Below are 6,525 nucleotides of genomic sequence, written 5' to 3' on the forward strand. Positions count from 1 at the left end.
AATTTTATTTGCATGAAATTTTACTTGTAAGGAGGTGTAAATTTATAATTAGTTGCTTCCCAAAGAATATTACCCTTGTATTTCTCAACAAAATAAGTACAAGGTTAGCAATTTAAAACAATAATAAAGTCAGCAAAGAGCAAAAACAGCACACAAATGCTTATCAGTTTGATTGGCAAAGAAACCATGAGAGTTACATAGTGGTGAAAATTTTTCAGAACAGACAAACAAGTACAGAAAATGGTGATGCAAAGAACCACTCTGCTATTTAATGAAATGCATTGACAGCAAACTCTAATGATGAGAATTTGAACTAAAAAAGGTAGTGAGTGTTTGGTTGTTTGGTTTTTTTTTAGATACAATTACTTTTGTTTCCTTGTTGTAGGTAGATCTTTAATATGATCAGGTCATGCCTTCTCAAATATGTAACAAAGCCGTGTGTTATATTTTCCCTTTTGGGGAACATGTGCAGACACTGAAACTGCTTCTCCGACAATCCAAACTTCCTCTTTACCAGCGGCACCACTCCACACTGGTCCTTTACAGGACGAGGGGCTCCTGCAAGTCTTGTGACTGCAGAGGTGAGATCAGCACTGCTCTCTCTGGATTTTATTCCCATCTTCACAGGAGATGTTCTGCAACACTTCAGAAAATTGCCTAATCTTTCTCTACTCCTGCTTTCTCTACAATGAAAAGCAGTGGGTGGGAAGGGAAAATAGTAGCTACTTTTCCTGATAAAATACTTGGAATGTTACACATGAGAAGCATTGTATGCAGAGTAAATAACTGCAATAAAGAAAGAATTACTATGAAGTCTTAAGCACCTGAAGTGCTGTGGGAAAATTTTGCCCCTGATTTTTAGATGCTATTCATACTTGGATGGTTACTCTTTGGTTCATCATAAAGAGTTTTCTCACGTGTACAAATTTAGAGGACTGTTTTATAGACCATAAAAATATGTACTCAATTACTTCAAATAACACTTGGGGAACTGCATGTAAATGGTGCATAAATTGCCCAACGAATCAAGACAAATTCTCTTTCAAAATCAGGAATCAGGGGGTAACCAGCATCAACAAACACATACACACTGTTGAGAAGGGGAAGCTTATTACTGCAGAGTAGTTTTCATCTGTGCTGTAAATAAAACAGGGGCTTTAAACAAAGCCACTTCAAACATGCATCTGCAGCAATTCTATTATTAAAGCTGGTAGTGGCTCAGGGACAATCAATGCACTTTGCTTCAATACTGTTTTGATTTGCAATACAGTACATAGATTGTACAGTGCAGAGATTTATGAAACAGCTTATTCTCCACTATAGTTGTTCCCAACAAGCTTACTTAAGCCCTATATATCATAAACACTAAATCAAAGGTTTGATGTCACAGAGCTCTGGTAAACTGACTCCATGAAGCTGTAATTCTCCTCTTGCCCTCTGCCAAGATGTGTATTATCATCATCAAGGCCTCTGAAATGCTTCTAAAATGCATTTGTAGAATGTGTTATATTTATTACAATGCTTTTAAAAATCCCCTACCCATTGATTGGGGGCTTATTGGATTTTGTCTTTCTCACTTTTACTCTCTGATCCAAAAAATGTTAGATACAAATCCTACTGAAATTCAGCGCAGAATTTTTTTTCAGTTGGTTTCAGTCACATATTCACAATTTTCAGGCTCAATAATGTATAAATACAACATGACTTTTTTGGGGCATTTATATACCAAAGCCACTTTTAAAGCTTTTGCTAATTTATATGGAATGCACTAAGATCTTATACCTCAAATCTGGTTCCCACAACCTGACCAGCAAAAAGAAAAAGAAATACAACTCCCTTGGCTGCTTCTTGCTCCAGATTAACTACATTACTTTCTCAGTGCACATGGGAAATGTGCACTGATGAGTGAAGTGGTTAATGTGCACTCCCTGTTGATGCATAGAGCTAGATGTTGGTGGAGGGGCTGGTGAGAATCCATGCGGTTTGGCCTTCACTTCCTTCACCCATACATCCCATGGGCACGGGGACATGCTGTGGGCAAAGGGAGAGCTTTTCCCATCCCAGGCATCATATCACTTCTCTGAAGCTGTCATCTGCAGATGATGAGGCCCTAACTGCACATAATATTCTTCCTACTTTACCTTAATCAAGTACCCTCTATGTGTGGAGAACAAAATACTTCTCAAATACCCAGTAGTATTGCAGGGTCCCCCAAGCGAAATTAGTGGAAGAGGCACACAAGATTTAAATGTTTGTCCTTAGTCAACCAAAGTACCTTAGTTACCAAAGTACAGGAGAGAAGATCTACACTGTTTTGAGACAGGGGCTATTGATTTTATGTTCACTACTGCATTATGAGACTGCATCAGGAGCAAGGAAATGAGCATCTCAATATAAAGAAGAAATACAATTCAGCCAGTACAGCATGAAATAAATATCAGTTCTGTCATTCAACATCATTATAAACCATGCCAATCACTCCACATAGAGCAGAGGTCCATAAATACAGCTTTGACTTCTTGACTGTTTAAGATGGATAATTGCTTCTGAAGGCAAATGAGTCCACAAATGTGTATTTCATTGTGTACTTTAAATTATCCATCTCCAGTTTACAAAGAGTATCTGATTGGACCTATGGGTTACAATAATGCAGTTCAAAATAACTGATATCAAGTTGGGGAAGGAAAAGTATTTTTTTTCCCTAAGTAATGTCTCAACATTTACTTCAATAATATCTCAATATCTTGCACTGGACAATAAATGGATATGCACTATGCCAATTATGCCAGCAAATAGTGCTTTATATCACATTTTCTGGCCTGCCTCCTCATCCACTTTTTATACATGGAAGAAGTTACTCATAAACAAAAGCAAAGACAATTTATTTTCTTCTCTTAAACTGCTACTTTTATCTCTACAAGTGCCTTTCATGAAGTCTATTTAAAACAAGAGTGAGTAAGCCTCTTGGATACTGCTCACATCACACTGCTCAGGACTTCCTGAAGATAACTAGTGCTGTCTTCCTCTCAACAGCACGTTGTGTTCAGCTGCTGACCAGCTGTTATGTAGGTAGTTCATTGTTTAGGACAAACACTCGTATAGGTTGTGATGCAAATAGTGAATAGTAACATAAATACTGATAATAGAGCAGTTGCAGAAGTAGCAGAAATAAGAATCATAGCAGTCCTATCTGATATGAACATATTATAGCCCCCTTTAAAACAGAACCAGCAAACAGAACCAGCAAACAATGAGTTTTCTTGGCTACTTCACATATAACATTACAGAGAGTTCAAACACACCAGCAACTCTATCATCAGTTAAACAAGGCCAAATTCTGTTCTTTCATTCACTTTGGAACATTGCATTTCATTCAGTGACATTTTCTTTGATTTAAATATGCCATGTGTGAAATCTTGCTACTGCAAATCTGATCCACAAAACTTTAGACTTAACAGGGTTTAAGACATGGCCTTTAGGGTCAGGGTTTAAGCAGGTGACCTCTGTAAACCCTCTGCTGGGGTAAATTTAACCTTCAAAGTAATTTTTTGTAACAGCTTCAAGGAAGAGGGTCATTTTTATGTATTTGATCCTTATTTATGACACATTAATTTAACCATTTATGTTTATATAAAACAAGATTTTTGACTTCCAAGACAAATGTTTTCTGCGACATTTAATGCTGTTGCCTGACTACTGGCTAGTGGCTTTACAGTCCAGAAACTGCTCTCATTTTCAAGCCTCATACATGCCAACAAAACACTGTGGTGTTACTGTATACCCTCCATGCAGAAAGTCATGCTTTCCTGAGATTTGGAAGCTTAAATTGCTCCTCTGGTTAAAGTAGACAGCAGTGCTATCTTTATCTAGCTGTTGGATGCTTCATTCGATTGCCTGAGTCACTGGCAAAATAGCTTGAGGCTAGACAGGTATATTACTCTTTAGAAACAGATGGTGGTGCACACAGGAGATTTGAGAAACACATTCTTTACACAGCAACAGAGCTCTCTAAAATGAGCTGTCCAATTTATTATGGTTTATATAAAAATTCTGCCATTACCCTATATTACCACCTCCCACTCCCCATTAAAAGTACAGTATTTGGAAACAGTCATCAAAAGAATGGAGTTTTATTTCCTAGGAAGCAATGTCAACAGAAAAGAGCAATAATTTTTTTGTGTTTGCAGCAGGTATTTTGGCAGAGTCAAATTTGGAAAATTAGTGTTCAAGAGAAATATTAGATAAGGATGTTTTTGCCATTAGTGTCCAAAACACATGGTTTTCTGAAGAAAATGCAGTAGTTTGATATTTTTTTTAACAACAGCTTGGATATGGGGGCCAGAGAGAAGGAGCACAGAAATTCAGTATTGTTGCAACCATTTCCTGATTATTATCTTGCTGTTTTCATCATCCAGCTATCTACCTGCACTTTTCTCATGGAATAAATGAACAGCCAGCTATCTATCTGCACTTTTCTCATGGTTTATTAAAGGTATATCACTATTTCTTTCCCATCCTATCTATTTAAAAATAAATAAATGGGCATATGCCATTATTCTTTAGCACAGCATTCAGTATTTCACTCACAATGTTTCTAATGCCAGCTCTGAAGTGTGAAATAAGCATCACATGGTCAAAACTGCTCTTTAGTTTTATAAGAACTGAAAAATCTTCATCTTCAAAAGAACCTCAGAACCTGAGAGTCACGAGAGAGAGAGCAAAGAAAACTACTATCCCTATACACTCGAATTTCAGTTTTCACTTTGGATTTGGGGCTTCTAGATTTGGACATTTATATTTGGCAAGAACTTTGGAGAGGAAAAAACATTCTCCTGCTTAGTTTATGATTTTGCCAGCATTAATTCCAGTTAGGAACTAAGTATTTGTCATATTTTTTTGTTTGCTTGTTTATATTTTCCAAGAACTTTTTGTTTAGAGCATTGGCCATCTCTACAAAGGATGAAAGAGGGAAAGACCAAATACATAATAGCATACAATGGTTTGTTCCTCAGTGTTGGCCAAACACAGAATTCAAACAAGTAATGGATATGTATGCAATTGCTATGAAAATGGAAGAGATGGCAGCATTTAATTACCTAGATAGCCCCAGACATACCTCAGTAATTTTTTGAAGACCTAGGTGGGGGAAAACCCCACCAATGTGGTAAGAGTTTTTATTTTCAACTAAATAAGATATACTTGTCTGCTTATGGCTTTACTAGAACCTACAGGGTACTGTCTGTTCTTCAGGGAAGAAAATATAAACAGCATTAAGAATTGCAGTCAGAGCAGACTGACTCATCTTTCCCTTTACAAAGTGGGGTGACATCATTCCTCCAGCTGCTCAGTGTGGGGGAGGTCAGTTAGTGATAATCCTTGCCAAATGCGTCCAACAAGCACAGATGAGGAATGGAGATTTCACATCATAATAATCTTATTCCCTCTGAGCTTGTGGAGTCTCTTTTGGAAGAACACAGCATGGTCCAGGGCTTTGCATAATTGCAGGGGATATGTCTAGCCAGGAGGAAATGGAGCCAGGCAGAAGCCACTCTTGGAGGCATCGTTCCATGTCAAACTAGTCAATAATCCACCAGAAAATCCATTGATGTAACTGCTGATTGGGGATGCATTACCTTTAGATTCTTGGCTTTGCTCACATCAATATGTGTGGTCATTGTGGGCAAGCACACTGAGGGAGTAAACAATGTACACTGCGCCACTAATGCTCAGCAGGGAGAGAAGCCAGCTCACAGCATGAACTGTCCAGAACTCTCTGATTTTGTCCCAAAATTTGCAAGGAGGAGATGAAATCTTGCAGATTCTTAAATCACAAAGGCATATGGACACACTTTGTGTCTCCTGGCCACATTCAAGAATTTGTAGCAAACTTCTTTCCCCCATGCTGTTCACATGAAAGTGGTTGGATGTGCCTCGGTGCACAAAAGGGAGAGGGTATCAATCATGGTGCTGTTAGATAATATATTCCTTGTAGTGCAAGCATTTAGAAAACTGGAGACTAAGTTAATCAAGAGGTCACAAGAAGGAACAAAACTGCAGGGACATCAATTTTTTTTTAAAGTGCTGGACTAAGTTTCTGGCATGGAAGCACCCTAGATAGGAAAATCATTACAAATACTTGTTCAAATTCCATTCAATTTCAGCAAAGTACTTTCCATTGATTCTAATGGTCTTCACATCAGAGTCTTAAAATTTATTGATTTTTTAAATTTTTTTTAATGCAGATGAGATCCTCATTCACAAGCCACTCATAGCTTCTCAATAGTCAGCTAAGTCTAAGCTATATTTATTGGGAAGTGTCCATATTCAAACTAAGCACAGAGCAAAGAGTGCAGCAATAGGAAGAAGCAGCCATAACAAAAAAGGAATAAGCTCTAAGCACACTTTATTTAAAATGTACAGTGTCTGAGGGCCACTTGACTGCATTGTTCCCATTCAGCTAGGGGACAATGAAATAGGTACATATGGTCAGCACAGGAAATATAATTTACAATGAACTAATAATAT

Source organism: Melozone crissalis, unplaced genomic scaffold, assembly GCF_028551555.1.
Source record: "Melozone crissalis strain CALT ecotype California unplaced genomic scaffold, PUWL_Pcris_2 ptg000006l_1, whole genome shotgun sequence".
NCBI classification, from domain to species: domain Eukaryota; kingdom Metazoa; phylum Chordata; class Aves; order Passeriformes; family Passerellidae; genus Melozone; species Melozone crissalis.